The sequence below is a fragment of the Periplaneta americana genome, chromosome 6 (genome assembly GCF_040183065.1).
Source record: "Periplaneta americana isolate PAMFEO1 chromosome 6, P.americana_PAMFEO1_priV1, whole genome shotgun sequence".
NCBI classification, from domain to species: Eukaryota; Metazoa; Arthropoda; class Insecta; order Blattodea; family Blattidae; genus Periplaneta; species Periplaneta americana.
The window spans coordinates 97,707,577-97,730,087 of NC_091122.1; the positions used below are offsets into that span (position 1 = coordinate 97,707,577).

General features: G+C 34.6%; 1 protein-coding gene across 6 annotated transcripts in view; it reads right to left on the reverse strand.

Annotated features, from left to right (window-relative positions):
- The window catches only part of LOC138701528 (putative uncharacterized protein DDB_G0282133), a 210,261-nt gene that overhangs the window by 105,313 nt on the left and 82,437 nt on the right, over positions 1–22,511 (reverse strand). The gene's annotated exons all lie outside the window — the stretch shown is intronic.

A 22,511-nucleotide genomic window follows, 5' to 3' on the forward strand; every position in this document is an offset into this window, starting at 1 on the left:
TATAAACACTGTTATTAGGTGTGGGAACATTTATTTATATTTATGGAGTATGGGAATATGACAAATATTGTTAAATTTTTTGTAGGTACTTCAGCATATAAAAAAGTTAAATTTAAAGCATCATTATTCAGAATGTTACAAATGTGAGTGAGATGATCGGTGGTGTAATACAACAATCGAAAGACAAGTTGTTAAGTGTTTCTTTGCATTGCAGTTGCTACAATAATTTCATTTTATGTCCATAGGAATTCTAATTATGAAGAATTAAAATATCTTAATTTACCACACTATCAATACTATTGGAAATGTATAATTGTATCATATGTACGAAATCACATATATAAGACGTCACTGTAGAGTTCAATTCAGGCTTAACAGCTATTCTTTGCCACTCAAGAGTTCTGGATGCCGATGCTCTTAAAAGAGAACACATTCACTCTGAGAGATGATGTCACAGATGATCCTGCTAATCACTGGTGTAGAATGTACGACCTTTCTCAATGTTCGCAGTGGCTAGGAATCCACTGAAGAATACTTTCTCTTTTGTCTGATTCCTGACATAGGATCAGATATTCTGTAGGAGTATACGCCTGGTTTGTAGTTCAGCAAATTTGAAAGCCTGATTTACAAACTGAAAATATACATAGTGTTTACCTTTTCGTCGGTTATGAAAAGCTGAATACAAGGGGCTGCATCTATTACAATATTATAAGAGTGAGCACTAGAAGCTGCTGGTATAGAGCATCTTATTGATGGCAATGGAATCCTGCTCCTACTTGATTTTCAGTTTATTTGAGTGAGCTATCTGTGTTAATGTGTACATGATCTTTGTAATGTTCATTAATCATAGCCAATGAGACAGCTTTGTGATGATAAATGTCTTGTTTGTAAGCTTCCATGAATATACAGGTGTCCCACAGCAGGATGTCCATAGCTTACCTATGTGTTCCTGGGATTATTTTGAGTGGAAAAGTTCTAATCATTATGAGTCCGAATTGCAACGGTATCTACAGAAAACACAATTCCAAATTAATGATTTTACTTGTGATTTACTGATAACAGTATGCAACCTCTCTGTAAGGGTGTAGTTCAGTTAATTCTGAACAGAATGCGCGCACATCCCTCAGCTACATGACTTTGGTTTATGCCTATTCCACAGCCAAAGTGTCCAGGCTCTACAAACAAATGATTACATCACACATGAAAACTTCTGCACTTGACTTCTTTACAACCGTGACTTCTGCTCGAAGGTTTTATTCACACATGAAGCAACTTTCAACAGAGATGGGATCACAAACACAAGAAAAGCAAATGTGTGGGTTGACCGGTTTGAGAATCCACATGCATCTGAGAAAACACATTTCCAAACCAGGTACTCAGTAAACATTTGGTGGAAACCAATTTGTCGGACCTGTCGAGTTTCCAAACACCTTGACAGCTCAACATTATCTGCATTTCCTGCAGGCAGAGTTATCATTACTGTTGGAGAATGTTTCTCTTCTTTACATTTTTCAGGGGACCATGGAATCAGTTGTATATGATGCTTGATCAAACGTAAGGGTCGAACTTCTCGGGAAAATAATGGAGTGCAGTGAATGCTCGAGAAATGATGACAGTGTTGTAATGAGAGTGATAAACTTTCTTACAGAGCTCAAAGATGCCTCGACAATCATGGTGGTCATTTCGAAAGTCAAATGTGACAATTCAGAATGTGTATTCCTCAAAACAAAATTATAAATCAGGTCCCATGTTAAATGATTAATGCTAAATGAACATATTTAACTTATCTCGTTCTCAAGAATGGGACCTGATGATGCCATTAATGGTGAAAATGTTTGTCCCCCCCCCCCCCGGGCTCTACTAATATATTGCATAATTAGGTCATAATGTAATGACTTATTATCAAATAATGAAGATAAGTAATAGACAGGACTAACACAGAGATATATTTTGATATTATACTTGCTTATCGGATAATTATGTCAATGAAACTGTGTTCTTTTAGCTTAGCTTAACATTGGCCTTCTGTATAAATTTGTTGTTTTTAGTTTCCACTTGGTTTTAGAAATTATATTTTCTTCAGAAACTAAGTTTGTGGCTCATGACAGAGTACTGTAAATAGGCAGATGGTTGCTCTGAAGATATTCTACCATATGACCTCTGGGAATATGACTATGTAATGCCAGAGTACTTGTGGTTCAATGTACAGTAAATTGATAAGTTACTTATTTTTTTATTGAATAAGATAAATTCCAAAAAGGATATTGCCAAAAAAAAAAAAAAAAAAAAAAAAAAGGTGAAAAAAAAAACGAACAAACAAAACATGGTGAACACATTTTTTATTTATGTGTAATGAAAATCTCTCGAACTTTATAATCTGTTTTGTCAATTGTAATGACTTGATCCCAACACAATAAGTTTCATTAAATTGTAATGTTTCTGGATTATATTTATAATATGACTTGGAGTTGGTAGTAAGAGTGAGTGCAAACTATATGTGTAATTTTGGAACAATGATATAAGGAATGCAACAGGATATTTCCTGTTAAGTGTCTCTAATTCCCCCCATCTTTTCATCTAGGCTCGAGACTGAATCACTCAGGTGCATACTGCTACCACTATGTGGACTAAGTACGGTAGCATTGAATTAAATTTAACGGAGGGGGGACACTATGGCCCAGCACTGCGACCTTGTTCAGATCTATTGCACTAGCCCTCTGGTGACGCATTCCCAAACCCACAACGGCCGACCACACTAAGGTTCTCTGGTCCAGGTTTCGAGCAGACAACCCTGACCCTAGACCAACCCCCTCCATGCGCCGCCGGCTGGCATTCGGTGAACGCTTCGAAATAATGAAATGGAGCAATGGTGACAGAATGATGTAAATGCCTAATTTGGGGAAAAATGGGAGAACCCCGGGAAAAACTCGAAGTGCAATCTTGTCCGCCACAAGTGTCACTATGGATTTTTTCAATGAAAAAAAATCCAGACCTGACCAGGAATCTACCCCGGGCCGCCTGCTTGACAGTCTGAAGGTGTGACCATTCAGCCACTGCAGAGGTTAAGTACGGTAGCAAGTACAGTTTCCGTGAAAGATCTGAAAGCCTCGTGACCATTGAGATTTAAATGGCAGGTATCAGTTCCTGGTCAGGAGTAAAGTCCACTTGCAAAACATTTCTCTGTCAGTCGTTCGTTACTCTCTAATACGTGTTTTTAGTGAATCACTAATGTGTTACATTACAGAAGTTTTAAAAATATTCAATGGTAGCATTTGTAAGTGTGTATGTGTATTTATTTAAATTGTCTATTTATGTAGAATTAGTTTAAGTGTTTATAAGTTAGTGAAATGGGAAGAAGCTTCATAGTCAAACCAAGGTAGTCATAAATAGTGTACTGCTGTTTAAGAAGTTTCTCAAGAAAATGAAATTCCTCTACACAAAGTTCAAGAGCGAAGCTGCCACAGTGATCTAATGGCTAGAGCACTGGACTTATAATCCTGCGAACCTAGGTTCGATCTCCAGTGTACCCCCCCCCCCCCCATTTATAATTTATGTTGGGCAAGACCTGGTCCAGGTAATAGGGGTTTTCTCCGGGAACTCTGGTTCCCCTGTAGCATTCCAACAAATCTCCATAATCATCTCATCTCATCACGGGTGTAGCGTAGACCAGTCTCCTATGGCGCACACTGGGCAACGACTGTTGGTAAATTGGTCTACATAACTGGCTTCATATGGGTGAATGACGTCAGTCAAGTACCCACTATTTGTTAAAAAAAAGTTCAAGAGTGAGTGGTAATGGCTACAGATGTGTCCTGTAGTAGTGTCCAAAAACTTGTGACAGAAACGAGGAAACTAGAATATGGCAATGGTACATCTCTTGAAATGCTGGATAAGAGAAGAAAACAATTAAAAGCAGTGTCTTGAAACTAGACGCATTTGATGAGACTGTAGTACGAAAGATAGTGTATGATTTTTATATCACCAAAAAACGCGTTCCAATGATCACTGGAACTGAAAGATGAAATATGAACAATACTAGTGTTAGAAACTCTGCTTAAAAAACTGGGATTTTCTGGGAAGAAAACAAAAACAATTAATAAGTCATTATTGGTTGAAAAATACACAAACATCTGAAGCAAATTTCTAATTTATCGAGCTGAGGGAAGGAATATTGTGTATCTCAGTCACACATACTGTCATCCCACTCGCATAGCAAGACTTGGAGCAACAACTAAGCACATGGACTTCTAGCACCGGTATCAAAGGGCCAGCACCTAACAATGATGCACGCTGGAGGTGAGCAAATGTGTGTCAAATGCCCTACTAATTTCGAAAGCTTAGCAGTGATATGGGGATTACTATTCTAAAATGAATCAAATTGGTGTCCTTTGTGAAAATGTTAAAAAGAAATTCAAAATAATTATATGGAACGCTAATTATTTTCTGATGACGTCATAGACTCCATTATCATAAACTTCGGTGGTATCAGTGATGACGACGACGACGACGATGATGATGATGATGATGATGATGATGATGATGATGATGATTCGAGCTGTGACGCAATGGATGGGTTTGCAGAGCTGAGGGCTCCAACTAACGGCCTATGGTAAGAGGTCAGTGTTTTCAATTGGATGTTTAGAGCACGCTTTTTGTCATTTTCGCTCAGTTCTTTCCACCTTCCAAGTGACGCCATCCAGGCTTTCAGATCCTCTGTGCGACCTGTACCTAATAGTAGTAGTAGTAGGGTTTAAGAAGGGCGCGTCAGCTACTATGGCTATTTGCGCCCTTATCTAAAATTCTTAATGTAACAAATACATAAATAATATAATAATCAGAGTGCTAAAAGAACTAAAAAGCGTTGTCACGATAAAACGAGGCACACAAATGCAGTATACATAAGGTGATTTCTACAGAATCATAAAAGTGAGCAATTCTACCACACTAGGTGGTATTCAAGACGAACAAATAAAACAATAAAACTAAGGCCACCAGAGATAACTTGTCAATCATATTTTAAAACCATAAAATTTTATAAAATATTCGGATGTATAAAGTCCGAAATGTCAACAATGTAAAATCAAATATAAAACAACAAATGTAACCTCCGGATGTAAAGGGTCCGGAGGATGAGTAAAACGGATCAATAAAAAACTAAATCACCTTATCCAAACCTGTATTTGATAAAAATCTCAGAACTGCATTTGCACAATTAAAATCATTTCCAAGAGCGTCACGTAATGTCGGCCGAATTCCATATTGCTTCCGTGCATGGTCATATTTCCTGCAACGCAATAAAAAGTGTCCCACCGTAAGTGGAACATGGCACATATCGCACTCCGGCTGAGGTTCGCCACGTAGGAGATGGCCGTGTGTCAGATGACAATGGCCAATCCTCAACCGGGTGAGTAAAACCTCCTCGTGTCGCGACGCTCTTGTAGACGAATCCCAAACTCTAACAGTATTCTTTATATTTCGTAATCTGTTTCCCTCTTGTGCAGACCATTCTCCTTCCCATTGCCACCAAATTTTATATTTCAAGTAGTTTCGAATGTCCTGCCACCTCTCGCGCCAATATACCAGAGAGCCATCCAGTGCGCCAGCCCTGGCTGCAGCATCCGCTGTACCTAATATCTAACTCAACAATACACCTGGCAATGATATTTACTATTATTTTTAAGTTAATATTTGTATACCGGTATGTATTTTTCTGTATGTGATTTGATCCTGGTTGAGTGGAAGAGAAGGCCTGATGACCTTAACTCTGCCAGGGAAAATAAAACTATAATTATTATTATTGCTGTTATGGGATTTGGAGATGTAATGATGCATGTTGTTTTCTTGTAATTTACATAAATTATAAATATTTATACCTCGTCCCCTTCCATACTGAAATATGCAGACACTTTATCCTAATATGGATATCTAAATTTCAATAATAGCAGTCATGTGAGCAAATTAAATTCAAATATATTGGTGTAAGAATCTCCAAATAGCTCAAATGAATATATTAATGACGGAACTCTGTAGGTATTAACCCTCTCATATTTGTTTTTTGAAAGATGGGACATGACAGTTAAGCAGCCAAGCTTGGAACTACAGTGCTATGTTGCTAATATGGACTACCACGCTGCCAGATGATGGAAGCTAGCAATTGACGTTAAGATGGCTGACAAAATATTCATTGACAATTGACGTGAAGTAAGAAAACAATACGAAAATAGACAGAGAATCAAAGACGAAACTTAGCAATGCTAACATAGTGTGCACAATAAATGTTGCCAAGAGAGCTATTAAGCACTCGCCACATGGGAACGGTAAGTTTGGCAATTCAACCATTGTTACCATAGCAACAGACCTACCACATTATGTGACATTCAGTTGTTTTTCCGATCGCAACACTCCTGTCATGTCCCATCTTTCAAAAAAACAAGTATAGTGCCGACCCCCTTTGCATAGTATTATGTAAAAAATATTAAGTAAATTCACACACTGCACCTTCTTCTATGCTCTTAGCAGAACACAACAGTGGTCTTTGCCATCTGGAGAATAACAGCAAAATGAAAACTATACCACAATTAGATCGTGACCGGCACTTCCAGCAAAATTATAAAATCACAATGTAATCGTGACTGGCACTCAAAGGGTTAATAGTTTAAACATTAATTCAGCCTCAAGCAGTTTTGTTAATTTTTACTGATATTTCATTCTGGAGTTTCTTTTCATTTAGTGTGAACTATTACACTGCCTTTTTGGATTCTTAGATGTGTGTGTTGTCAATATTCAATCACTTGGAAATTAGTGTAGCTGTTAATATCTGAACTATTTTCCTTCAACAACGTGTAACTGAGCATATTTATTTATCCCAATAGACATACATGTATTTTCACTAAATATCTGTAAAATATAGGAAAAGTAAATAAACACAGTGAATGAAATTCAAAGAAGAAATACATTCACAATATTACGTACTGTACGCTACTACAATTTAATTTGTAATATTATATAGGCCTACAGTACAACTTTTTCATATTTTACACAGTTCTTGCTTTCATAATTTTGAAAAATAAAAATGGACTGGATTATAAAAAAAATAATAAAATACGGAGTAAAATATAATGTACAACAATTAAAATGCACACAATATTCACAATTAAAAATATGGGTAAAGCAATCTGTAATATTTTTTTGATTCTGTTTTGCAAAATACTGCACCTATTATGTATCATTCTCAATTCTACCTTAACAAAACAAAATTCACGGCAAAAATCAGCTTTCTTTTTACCACTCTCGATTTGTTTTACAACATTAACTTAATTTTACACACTTGTAGCTTTTTTTCCTTTGGATCTTACTCTATTGTACTGTATGTAATACCAGTTTGCAAACTGAATGTCTGAATTACAGTATGGTACACAACTTGGCTTTCTCTTGTTTGGAATGAGTTGCTGGCATGACAGAACAGTTTGGCATACTCCACACCCCTACCAGCAACCTTCCAATTCCTCTCGATGACAGTCTCTGTTTAATACAGTACAATATTCTTTTCCTGGAATTCCAGTTTGTAGTAGCAGTAGCAGTGTAGTGGTGATGGTGATAGTGATAGTAATAGTGGTAATATAGTAGTGATGGCAGCAGCAGCAACAGTAGGTGTTTAGAAGAGAACATCAACTATTTGCGCCTTTGTCACAGTAAATGAAAACTGTCATAATGACATTACTGGCTATCAGCAAATTCCTCTCAACAACAGTTTTTGTTTATTATATGTAGACCATGAATTTTTTTAAAGAATATACACTATAACTGTCACTATAAACAAGTTGCCTAGTAAGTAAAATGTGCCATTAATAATAAATCACATTTGTTTAACACATATCAAAACCGCACTTCTTAATAACCTCTACTGTAGTCGATGTGTTGCACTAACCATGGTTGCTATAACCAAGTTCAACTGCATTTCTGAGATGTTTTAACTTGGTGTTAGTTTTTGCATACAATTTTTATGTCATCCACGAAATCACTGATAAGGAACATTTGGCTTTCTATTGCCATACAATTTAACCTGAATCTAGTATAACATTTGTGAAAAGTGGCAAGTCTAAGCCTAATGTGAGGACAAATCTTAGAGGGATGAAAGCAAATCCTTTCAAGTGAAATTCTTGCAAGAGTTTCATCTTAGCAGATTCATATCCAGTTTTGCAAGTAGTTTTTCAGAAAGTGTTGGAAATATTCAACAATTTTTATAGGTACATTTAATTGATGTAACTAGTATAAAATAACATATTTACTACAGATAAGCAATTGTTAAGTTCACAGCTCATAATCGCCAACATCACGTTTTTATAAGTCAGAAATGATTGTTTTGTAACCATGAAGAAAAGAAATAACTCTGATTTTCGAAAAATGTAGCTGAAAGTTTGATCTAGATTGTGCTAGAAATCTTTCGATCCAGATTGTGCTAGAAATCTTTCAAGTTACAAAATTTGCAGCATCTACAGATCTTTTCACTTCCTAAATGACTGCTTTCTTTACTGTTACTATGACATCCTTTCTTATTTCTGATATTCCTCCTATAATTGGTTATTTAAAGGTGTTGTATCAAATGCGAGATTATCTAATGTCAGTGGAACTGGAGACTGATCCACCAAGGATTACCTGGTATTTGCCTTCAGTTGCAGCAAACCTCAGAAGAATCCCAACTAGGTAATCAGCCCAAGCATGATTCGAACCCACACCTGAGTGCAACCTCAAATCTGACTACTAGCCCCTTACCTTGAGCTATGCTGGTGTTTTGTTGTTATTTTTTAACTTTTATTACCAGAAGCACTATTATTATGGCTATTACTCCAAATAAGCATAGTTTACAATTATTTTTAGCAGAAAAGGCCAAAATGAAAGGAAAAATGTCATATTAATTATATTCCATTTTTATTCACATTATGAAAATATTTGCTGATGGTAAATTATAAGGAAATATATATCATACAGATCCCACTCTTAATCATAATCTAACAGAATTAACAGTACACTTCATCTCCAAACTCAGAGAATACAGAAAAATAGTTCACCTTGAACAGAACATTCTTTACAATAGAATATTTAAATACATTATTTCCTAGAAAATCACATGCATAGACAAAACATTACAACAAGATATCATGCAATATTCTCACAACTTGTTAGCTTTAAAAGTCTACCATCATACTTGCACATAAGATGAGGACGCAGTACATGATTTCTTTTACCTGCTAATCCAGTTTAATATTGTGACATAATGTCAATGCCTTCAAAACGCACGAAAAAAACCGTATTTTTAACTCCCAATCTTTAAATTATATTGGGGAATCGGAATAGTAGACAAATGAAAAAGATTTCCAATGGAAATTTTAACAACAGCAGATAAGTGGAAAACACTTGCAATCATCATTTCAAACAATAACACAGTATTTCGTAACAATAATCATAATAAAAATCGTGAACTCAATATTCATAAACATTTAATAACACACTCAAGCAGCAACACTTAATAGTTTAAGAGGCTGTTTAGTTTATGAAACCTAGTAAGAACAAGAAAGAAGAAATTTGTAGAAATTACGACTGCATTACACAGTAGTAAGAATCAGCACTACTAAATAGCCAAGCCAATGCAAGTTACAAGCTTAATTACAAGAACATATCAGATCTAATACACTACTTGAAATTTAAGCAGAGGACAAATAGAAAGCAAGAGAGAAGATGTAAGTCCAGCTCCTTTTCAGGTGATCTGGGTGATCCATCTATAAGGATTTGCAGCCATTCTGTACGATGATATTTTGAACTGATGGTTACTATGGATTAACGACTGCCAAAATTCTGCTGTAGAAGGTTACTAAACCTTACCGTTGCACTGGAGGTAGAGTCTTCCTCCATTTATCTGAACCAATGTCGCACTGATTGACAAGTTATCTGATGCATCACTACTATCACTTAAACTTCTAACAAAATTATTCTGTCAGTTTCACTGTCTAATACATTAGCACTACAAAAATATTGTTCTCAATTATTTTTAACGTGATCAAGACATTTCTTCCACTTGTCTTTTCCATATTCTGCAAAAAGGCAGTGACAGAATCATTTCTTTACCTTAAGTAAGATTTTTGTTACAAAAATCCAATTGAAAAGACTGGAGACAATTGATTAAACATTTTAGTCTGGCCCTTAAGTAAATCAAAACAATAAATGCTTATTTTTAAAGCACTGTTGGGTTTTGAAGATAAATAATGTTTATGTATGCACATTACATGACGGACCACAAGCAGTCAGACATAAACCTTTAACAAGTGATAAATCTTATAGACTCATTCTATTAATATGGGGTTTATTCAACATAAAGTATAATGTATTTAGACGATTTCATACACTGCAACTACCCACTTATCTTTTCAAGAAAAAAAATTATCGTTGATTGATTTCTACTTCAAAAACATATTTTTCCCACACTACAATAGTATAAAACAAATCTCAATTAAGAAGTCTTACATTTGTTATACTGCGGCAACTCAAACATCTTAGAAATCTGCAAAAACAATACTCTTCAACATACTTTTTTCCTTATTAGAATCTGACTACTACTTTTTGAGTTATTATGTATAAAAAATGCGAAAATATTCTACTTCATTGAAAGTCTATGTGAGTAATGTCTTCTCCCATTATTGGTTGACAATTAGGAAGGAGGCGGTGAATAGTATATTGTGTCACTCTTTAAGACTGACGCATGCACAGACCAACAAAGTTTTGTAAATAATTGTTCTTCTATAGTGCTAAAGCTCTCATTATTGTTGTGTTAGTACTAGATTTTCTGAAGTTTTGATCTAAATATGTTATGTTAAGTGGGTTCTCTACCAATATGCGGTTTTCTAACTCTTGTTTTATAACTTTCACGACAGTCAAAAAGTTCTTTTATGTTCTGAGTCTGTTTGCCGATACCCTTTTGTTCCCCTGTTAGATATTCTAATCAATTCTTCGTAATGTATTAAAGCTTGTTTTTCTGACTCTTTACGAATATTTTGGCTGTTTGTAAATATTTTCATAGCAGTAGTTGGAGTTGTCTTCACTGCTCCAGTTATTAATCTTAAAGCCTGATTTTGATGCTGATTAAGTTTCCTTTTTTTGAGGACTGATTTAACATATATTTTGTAGGTTCTGTTAAGATTTCTCTAGTACAACCCCATTTTTTCCCAGTTAATCTTTTCAAAAGGGAGAAGTGTCTACCTGCTTTATCAGTAATAGAGTTCATATGGTTTTCCCAAGTCATTTATTGTCAAAATTAAGTCCAAGGTATTTCATTCCATTTGTTTGGTTGAGTTCTTTATCATTGTATTTCAGGTGTATTTCTTTTCTTTTTATACTTAAGAGTAAATACGAGTAGCTGAACCATTGTTTTTTCAGTGTTTACATTCAGGTTATTTTAACACAAACATTTAAGTTCTAAAAGTGTTTTCTGAGCAGTTTTTGTTGCGGATACAATTTGTTTTCTTGGGTTAGGTATCCATACAACTAAATCATCAGTATACATGGTTACTTTCATGTTGTTTTTTCTAGTGTTAGTTGAAGGTCGTTCATATAGATATTAAACAAAGTTGTATTGAGCACCAAGCCTTGTAGTAAATCCATATGTAGTTGTTTACATCTAAAAATCACATTATTAGATCTTGTAGCACAAAACCACTGTGATATGAATTCGAATAGCCATCTAAACATATTATCTCTTACACCCACTGTTCAGTTTATATAGAACATTAGTCTTCCATATAGATCAGCCATTTTCAACCAGTGTGCCGAGGCACAGTAGTGTGTTGTGTATGTTCCGCTGGTGTGCAGCGAAAAAATGAAAATATAAGGTTGTGGTAGCAAAAATTGGAAAAAATTAAAATGAAAATAGTATAAAAATGTGTCCACAAGAGTCAACTTTCAGCGAATGCCGCACAAGTCAACATTCAGTAAACAGAGTGTAGATGTGTGAGTGGCAGAGAAGAGAATTACTGACACGCAATCAGGGTTCCCAGATCAGTTAAGTTATAATATCGTTCCAACCTTGAATTGAATTAAATTTGAATGTAGGGCGGGGGCACTATGACCCACCACTGCGACCTTACTAGATCTATTGCTCTGACCCTCAAGCTATGCGTAATCCCAAACTTACACCAACTGACTACACTAAGGTTCACTACATATCCAGGTTTCATACCCAGTCAAATCGATTCGTCCCTAGGGCAGCCCCCTCTATACAATGGGGAAACAAGAGAACCCCGAGGAAACTGCAACTTCTTCTGCCACAAATGTCACTATGAACCAACCTTAAAAAATACCGGGTTTTACTTGTTTTTATGAAAAAAATCCTCCCTCCCCAGTTAGAAATCATAAATTTAGATTATATGTGTGTGCCACAGAATTTTAAATTACAAATTTAGTGTACTACATGTTGAGAAAGATTGAAAAACAAGATATACCTAGGTAGACTCATACAGTAAACTGAACATCTTCTGATTTGTTAAGAGTCTTTTATATCCTGACATAGACAAATGGTCTGCTCATTTGTTCAGTGTGAAGGTCTAAAACCTGTCTCAGCTGGTAAGATTAGGTTATTTGATTTTAAATTCCAATTTAGTCTTCTTCTTCTTAATTAGTAGTACAGCCCAAGAAAGCCTTGACTTCATTAATGATCCTCTTCCATTTTTCACGATCCTCAGCCTGCTTCATCCAATTCTGGATTTCAAGCCTCGCCAAATCACATTCCACACAATCCATCCAACGTGATCGTGGTCTTCCTCTCAACCTTCTTCCCTCTATTTTTTGTGTGGCAACCAACTTAGCCTTCCTAAGGTTCTCCATATGTCGAACATGTCCCAACCATCTCAATCTAAATATTCTAATGAAGGATTCAATATCTGGTTCTTTAAACATATCGTGCAGCTCCTTGTTGTATCTGATACTCCATGTATTGCCCATCTGTACATTTCCGAAAATTCTTCTCAGTATCTTTCTTTCGAAAATTACTATTTGTGTACCTGTGTCCTTTTTTTAATGTCCAAGATTCTGAGCTGGCCTAATTGGAGTCTTGTATATGTTCAGTTTGATTTCTCTGGTTACTATTTCGCTTTTAAGCAAGGATAAAAGTGCATAGTAGGCTCTATTGGCCAAATTAATTCTTCTCTGAATTTCATCTTTTAATTCATTACTATATCTCAATGACGAACCAAGATATACAAATTCTTGAACTTTCTCAAACATATATCCTCCAATTAGAATTTCATTCCTGTTGTTGTTGGTATTATTCTGAGGTTCATAGCTTCTAGAAATTTTCATGTACCTAGATTTTTTGACATTGATCTTGAATCCCAGGGCCTTAGTTCCCCCCCCCCCCCTTAATCCAAGGCTCATTATATTTTCTAACGGTATTGATTTTACAGAGTGGTTGTCAGCCGCATGCCCAACCTCCAACCTGGAGGGCCAGGTCATTTTTAATCGGGCCTTTCGTCCCCTAAACCAGGTGTCTTCACCACGACTTTGGAGCCTGGTTTGCCCCTCCCTAAAATGAGGTGCCTCTTCCATTCCTTCTGCTGTTGGAAGTTCTTGTATCCTCTTCTGCCTTCATGACCATTGAGCATCCTCTTCGCCTCAGTTAATCTGTGGGTGTTCATTTGGCTAAGCCTTATTCACACCTGTCCTATATATCTACAGAAACTTCCCCTATCAGCCATTGGGAAGCGCCTGTCGGGATTGAGGCTCCCCTCCTAGTGTCTCATGCAGAGTTAAGTCTAGGCCTTACTTAATTCAGGCCCAAGCCTCTGCATGAGCTGACCAGGCATGGCCAGTTTAGTCTATCAGACACCATTCTCTCCATGGTTTTGGCTAATACAATGTTCATAGATATTGGTCTATAGCTCTGGACTTCTTAAGCAGTTTTGTTTGTTTTCAAGATAGGATCATTCCTTGTCAATTCACCACGAAATTGGTCCACTTTTTTTTTCAGAAAGTTAGTTCACACTAAAGAACTTGTAAACTCGGCAGGAAAAGCAATCATTGCAATTAGTTTAGGAACCAGGGCTGTTCATACTTTTAAAAATCCACATTTTTCAACTAATATGTAATATTTTTAACAACAACTGAGATATCAATCACTGCATTTATTTTATAAATTTTATCATTAACTGCCGGAGTTCATTACTGAAAAAAAAAAACTTGTTCCTAACATTGCTTATTAGACACATAATAGGCAAGAAACTTTTCCAAAATTTTGTGAAAATACTGAATTTTAGAAATTTATTTTCCATGTACGAACACAACATCCAGTGAAATTCAGATTGAACGCTTTTTGAAAGAAGCTAAAGTTGTTTTAAGTTATTTTCGTATTAATGCGATTGTAAATGAAATTAATGGAGTCATGGTAACTTCTTTCTGGTCGAAAATCTTCGGAATTTACTTTTTCAATCAATCAATCAATCAATCAATCAATCAATCAATCAATCAACCAAATGACATTATGGAGCATGTCGACTCCATGTCGATTTCACAAAATGCTTACACTCTGTTGTCTTTTGCTAGTTCCTCCAAGCTGGTAATTTCCATTTCCATTCATTCCTTCTGAATTTCATCTTTCCATCTACTTCAAGATCTTCCCAGTGGCCTTGTGTTGTTAAAGGTGTCCATACGTATAACATGTCCTGCCCAATTTAATCTTCTGGTCCGTATTACATCTAAAATTGATGGTTGATTATAAAGTTTGTGAATATCATTATTATGTCGAATTTTCCACTTGTTTTCAAGTGGGTAAAAAATTGGACCAAAAATTTTCCTCAACACTTTGTTTTCAAAAACCATTAATTTGTGTTTTTTCTTTTTAGTTAAGCTCCATGTTTCTGATCCATATAATAGTACAGGTTGGATTAGTGTTTTGTACAAAATGATTTTTAAATTTCTGGTTAAAAAATGGGAAGATAATATTTGTGAACAGCATAAAAAGTTTTGTTTGCATTATGTAATCTGTTATGTTTTCTGTCATTAGAATTTCTATCAAAACACCAAGACATCTGAACTGAGTGACTGTTTCAAAAATATAATTATTTATTTTAAGGCTATTGGGAATCCTTTTTGTTTTAGCAATTACCATATTTTTGTTTTACTCTAGTTAATATTTAATCCAATGTTTTATGCTTTTTCCATTAATTCAATAAATAGCTGTCTTATTTCAAGCTCATTTCTTCCTATTAATAATAAATCATCAGCATATGCAAAAATTTTATATTGTCCACCCAGGTTTATTCCAGCTGATATTAAGTCTGTCATATTATCTTCTCGAATGCTATATTAAATAAGATTGGCGAGAGAGCGTCACCTTGTTGTAATCCTGTTTTATTTACGAATTCTTCTGATATAATTCCATTTGTTACTATTTTGCTTACCATATCTTCCATACATACCTTACATAATCTGATTAATTTCAAAGGTATTCCAAATTCTGCCATTATATTCCATAGACTTTCTCAATGTACTGAGTCATAAGCTTTAGCAAAATCAATAAAACAGATAATGTACTTCCTGATTAAATTCCCTACTTTTTCATTAATCAACTTGATGATATATTATCTGAAGTAGATCGGCCTTGACAGAAACCGTTTTGATACTCCCCAATAATTTTTTCAGTATATGATCGTAATTTGTTCAGTATTAATGAAGAAAAAACTTTATATGTAGTATTTAGTAATGATATACCTCTACAGTTATGGAAAATATCTGCATCTCCTTTTTTATGTACGGGTATAATGTATGTCATTTTCCATTCATCTGGTATTTTTTATTCATTCCAAATTTGTAGTATCAAATTATGTATATATTCATGAAGTGTTCCTCCACCATATTTCAAGAATTCAGCTAACCAGCTAAGGGTCAATTAAAAAAAAATTATATTTTGATATCATTTGTCTTACTAGAGGATAAACTAAGTGTACACACACTTTTGTCGTCCTTCCTTTAAATGTAGCTTTATTATTAAAGAAAAATATAAGTACCATCGCTCGAATCCAAGATTAAAAGTTTTGCATCAAGCAGCTAAGTGGTAAGTTCCTACAGCTTATACTTTGATGCATATCTGACAAACCAGGAAAATACTTTCAGTATGTGCAGCTTGTAGCTTGGATGAGGTAGTTCAGACTTAGAAGAACATCAATCCACTGTTAATTTTATAAGTATTGAAGTGTAGTACCTAGAATACACATTTCTAAGCTAATAACAAGCACAGCATAAAAATTATAAACATTTTAATTAAGAACTGATCTGAAACTGAAGTGCAAACTTTCAGCTCATTACAAGTATGTAACAGTACAATTATTACGTATAAATTGACATAATTTTCCTTTATGTGAGGCAAAGAATATGCAATACTTACTTACTTACTGGCTTTTTAAGGAACCCGGAGGTTCATTGCCGCCCTCACATAAGCCCGCCATTGGTCCCTATCCTGAGCAAAATTAATCCATTCTCTATCATCATATCCCACCTCCCTTAAATCCATTTTAATATTATCTTCCCATCTACGTCTCGGCCTCCCCAAAGGTCTTTTTCGGCCTCCCAACTAACACTCTATATGCATTTCTGGATTCGCCCATACGTGCAACATGCCCTGCCCATCTCAAATGTCTGGATTTAATGTTCCTAATTATGTTAGGTGAAGAATACAATGCGTGCAGTTCTGTGTTGTGTAACTTTCTCCATTCTCCTGTAACTTCATCCCTCTTAGCCCCAAATATTTTCCTAAGCACCTTATTCCCAAACACCCTTAACATATGTTCCTCTCTCAAAGTGAGCGTCCAAGTTTCACAACCACAAAGAGCAACCAGTAATATAACTGTTTTATAAATTCTAACTTTCAGTTTTTCGACAGCAGACTGGATGATAAAAGTTTCTCAACCGAATAATAACACGCATTTCCCATATTTATTCTGTGTTTAATTTCCTCCTGAGTATCATTTATATTTGTTACTGTTGCTCCCAGATATTTGAACTTCTCCACCTCTTCAAAAGATAAATCTCCAATTTTTATATTTCTATTTCGTACAATATTCTGGTTACGAGACATAATCATATACTTTGTCTTTTCGGGATTTACTTCCAAACCTATCTCTTTACTTGCTTCCAGTAAAATTCCCGTGTTTTCCCTAATCATTTGTGGATTTTCTCCTAACATATTCACGTCATCCGCATAGACAAGCAGCTGATGTAACCTGTTCAATTCCAAACCCTCTCTGTTATCCTGGACTTTCCTAATTGCATACTCTAGAGCAAAGTTAAAAAGTAAAGGTGATAGTGCATCTCCTTGCTTTAGCCCACAGTGAATTGGAAACGCATCTGACAGAAACTGACCTATACAAACTCTGCTGTACGTTTCACTGAGACGCATTTTAATTAATCAAACTAGTTTCTTGGGAATACCAAATTCAATAAGAATATCATATAAAACCTCTCTCTTAACCGAGTCATATGCCTTTTTGAAATCTATGAATAACTGACGCACTGTACCTTTATACTCCCATTTTTTCTCCATTATCTGTTGAATACAAAATATCTGATCTATAGTTGATCTATTACGCCTAAAACCACATTGATGATCCCCAATAATTTCATCTACATATGGAGTTAATCTTCTCAAAAGAATATTGGACAAAATTTTGTACGACGTCAACAAAGAAGAATATGCAATACTTTGTTTTTACTAGAAGGGCAGAGTAGGATGGGAAATATAAACTGTAATTTGTGTCACTTCATCAAATAGCTAGGGCAGTCAGCGGCAAATTGTTAGAAACGCATCTGGTAAATAAAATGCTCTCGAAATTTTTTATTTAACTTGGACAGATTAATTTGGCAGCCTTAATCATACACCTTGTTTTTGTTTCTCCATCACTGAAATGTTTTAGATCAAGGGCGAGTTTCCAAGAAATTACATAACTAGCCAATAATATTCCATAATGTTGTCTACATTTATTTTCTTTAATATTTTGGAGGTTACTTAAAAATTTGTGCATTTTGGAACTAAAAAATAATACATTAAAAAAAATCATATTGAGTATTCTACACAAATTTTATGTTTATAAATATCCTTCGAAATTAATATGTAGGAACAACATTTAATTTCTTGTACCTTTTAATTCAGTACGTTTTTTATGCTATAAAGAATAATGTTGTCTATTAAAATGAATTATTAGTGTCTAAAGGACTTCGAGCATTACATAAAATGGCAGACTGTAAGAGAAGGCCCTATGGCCTTAACTCTGCCAGTATGAATGAATGAACAAATAAATAAGTACATAAGTAAATAAATAAGTAAGAAAATAAATAATAAGTAAATAAGTAAAGCAGCAGCAGCAGCAGCAGCAGCAGCAGTAGCAGTAGTAGTAGTATTATTGGATTCTTAAAGTGTATTTTGGTATTAATTAAATTATTGTGTACAGTATATGCCAAAGTATTATGCATCAATAATATACACGCCTATCTCAGTGCTTGTATAAGTATCAAAATGTGTCATAGTAATATGCATCAACAAGGAAAGTACCATATCTCGGCACTTAGTTGACTGATGCATAACTACAATGTGATTATTTATATTTCGACTACTGTAAGTGTAATATTGCATTATTGTACATAATGTGCAGAATTTATTTTTATGCATATACACTGAAACCTGTTCAAATTGGAACCTGAATAATGCGGAATCCTGTCTATTTCGGAACAATTTATTGGTCCCGGCAAAATTTATATGTATTATGTGTAATTTTTCCTGAATAAAACGAAAATTGTCCAACGCGAAAATGGAAACTGCCTGCTACTGTTCAAAACGAAAATAATATTTTGGGCACACTACTTTAATGTAAATTATATTTTGAAACATCGTGTAATTTCAAGAAATGTACGAAATATGTAGGTCACTAAGATGAAAACAAGTTTTCTTTGCAAAATTTTAGAGGGTACAAGGGTGTATTGGCCTGTCGGTTATAAATTTTATTACCCTGTTGACTACACAGAGGAATCCCTTCAAAGATTGTCAATGCTTCACACCCGTATACTGTCGTAGCTAGATGGAGCACAAGCATAGTGATTTCACAGTAAAAAAAAAAAGTTGCGTAAAATGTGACATTAACATTAAGTAATGATTACCGGGAAACGATTGGCATTCATACAGTCCTCTCTGTAGATTGAAAACTCAAAAAAGTTTCATATCCCTTGTTCAAGAATCAAAACAGAAAATCAATATCCCGAATTTAAAAGAAAACTTACAAATTAAACCAAACCCTTTAACTCTATTAAATATAGAATATAATCTAAATTTAACAGAAGAAATACTGAAATCAGAAGTAAACACTGAAAATAAATAATGAAGCAATTGTCTTTAGAGACAATTAATATTAGGTACCCTCCACAAAACTGGCTTCATTTATACACCGATAAATCCTTGATCTCCAGAGAACAAGGTGCCGGTGCAGGTGTTACGTGCTGTCTCTTCTCACTTTATAGATCACTTGGATATGGAACAACAAGTTTTGAGGGTGAAATCATTGCAATAAGTGAATGTCTCAGGAATCTTCTATGCCACATCAATAAATTTAGGAATGCAGTTATATTGTCAGACTCCAAAGCAGCTATTCTATCAATCGTCTCTAAACACACACCTTCATGTCAAACAGCAGAAATAACTAAAATGCTCTCTCAATTAATATCACTCAATAAAAGAATTGTATTCCAATGGATACCATCCCATTGTAGAATCCTGGGAAACGAGAATGCGGATGCTTTAGCAAAGAAGGGCAGCACTGCTACTTACAGACCTGTTACTAAATCTACGTATTACTCTGTGAAGAGATTTATTAAATCTACATACTCAGACTTCAACAAACAAAATTTGATAACACAATCCCGAGGGAAAAAATGGAACTCTCTGCATCAAAATCCACAGTTAATTCCCGATTTACCACGAAAATCGTCTGTAGCTGCATTTAGATTGGCAACAGGCCATGATTGTTTGGCCAAACACCTGCATAGAATTGGAATATATCAGTCCCCTAACTGCCCATTGTGCAACTCAAACCAAGAAATGGATTCGGAACACCTCAAAATCTGTGCTTCATTGGCTGGTCATGATAATATCTTTGAAAAATATTGGAGTGCAAGAGGTCAAATGACTTTACTGTCAAACGCCTGGCATTAGAAAACAACAACAACAACATTAAGTAATGAAGTAAAAGTTATCAAGTTAAAGGAAAAATAGAAACGAAGTATATGTGAAATAAAGTTGAAGTTCAGTTGTGGAAAACTCAGGTGTAACACTTTAAAAAATAAAGATCATAATGAATTAGTGGCTTGTGGCCAATATTGGTGACATAAAAGGAACCAGAAAGCAACTGTTTATGTTGAAATAAATGAACTGTTGTGGAAGTGTGTTCTTCATCATTACCTTTCAAAGAACACGCCAATTTCTAGATTTATTCTGCAAAGCAAACCCTTGAACTGGCAAAGAAATTAGATAAACCAGAATTCAAGGCTTCTAATGGATGGCTTCTAGTCAAATTAATAATGTGCAGTGATATACAATCAGTATTATAGTATAGTGTTGGATATTAAATTGAACACAATTAGTAAAATACATTATTGACCTAACATGTGTTTTTTATCTTTAAATACAATTAGTAAACTTTAGTAGTGTTTAATGACTAATGAGTGAGTTACAATCACATTTATATAGAAAATGAGATTTTAATCAAGATGATTCACCAACGGAATAAGCGACAGAAAGCTGATTTAATGTCAGTAGTGTTAAACGGAATATTTTGTACTTCTTGCAGTTTGCAGCATGCCATTTTGTTTTTCATATATATGAATGATAAAATCTTTCAGTTCAATTTCACACCTGAATAATACGGAAACCTGTCCACAATGGAAAAAAAATTAGAACCATGTCACTTCCATCTTGATCAGGTTTTACTGTAGTATGACTCAGTACACAAAATATTATTATATGTGTGATTATCAAGTCTGCAAGAATTAAATATACGTCACTAGAATTTAAAATGTTTCAAAATCATCTAACGCATTTTTCTCGAAACTAACAATGTCACATAGCCTGTTGTTGCATAATACCATCCATACCCATGCATTTTTTTAATTATTTACTATTGCCTAACTTCTTATCTACTGTCCTTCTATAATTTTTGTTTATCCCATTGTAGTATGGCTGTACTTTTTGAAGCAAGGAGGATTTTATTTAACTTATAGTGTAATAGGAATGTAACAAATACCATGGAATCCCTCGTATCCAAATAACCGGAGTTCCAAAACAACGACACTTTTGAATAATAAAAAGAAAACTATAACATGTGGAGAATTCAATAAATAAGTTACAAACTGAAAAAACGACTTACATTTTTTAATGAGACATCTGAAGCTACCACCGCTAAATGGCAGTATTACTGATGTGCACACAAGCAAAACAAAGAATAGCCTTCTAGATCACTAACTTCACATCAGGGAGTGAGGCTGGAAGCCATTTTTTAAAGCAGTTAAGAACCTGTGTTCCCTCCACAGACTTCTGTTATATGTTATATAAATTTGCATTATACATATGTGTAAATCTACCAAGATTGCTAACTTCACAATAGGAAGTGAAGAAGTCGCCATTTTTAAGCAAGTAAGAACCTGTGTTGGATCCACAGATTTCTGTTACATGCTATTAAATGTGTAGCATACATAAATATATGACTGTGATATCATCACAAAATGCCATGTTATGTGCCACTTTCAGATGCACAAACAATTATTATGTGAGTAATATGTACTTTTTTTGTCTGCTCTACAAATGGTAGAAAATCTAATTTATGATCACAGTCCATAAAGCTTCCGAGATAGTTCATGATCTAGGTAGGTTTGGAAACAGCACTTACAAGATGGCAGACCTCTGCATGATTGTTACCAGTATCTTGAAATAACCTATAAAATTACTTTCCAATTAACTGGCAAAATCAGTTATCTGTTTTTGTTACCGTAACTTCTAATAAACAATTTTCCCAATCTGGTTATATCTGTTGGCACAATCAGTGGGGACAAAAATTTCGCTGCTGCTGCTAGTTCATTCTCATTCTCACAAAATGGTATTCATTATGCCAATTACATACAAAGTGGTATTTATTATGCGAATTACAAGCTTAAGTAGTGGTACACTGACAATATACAGATTTTTCCTCACAATGTGACAGGTATTAAATTATGCAAATCTTTCAAGAAATGGAATCATGTGTTTTTAAAAACAATAGTTTTAATGTCAAAAGTGTACCATTTAGTTTTGAAATTGTGTGACACACATGAGATGTTCAGAAGTAAAACTGATTCACTTAAATAAGATTACAACTGAGAAACCTTTGATAGAAGTTTCTTTAATCTGTATGGCTGTAGCTGAACTAAAAAAAGTTAACTTAATTGGTTTGATCAATTTT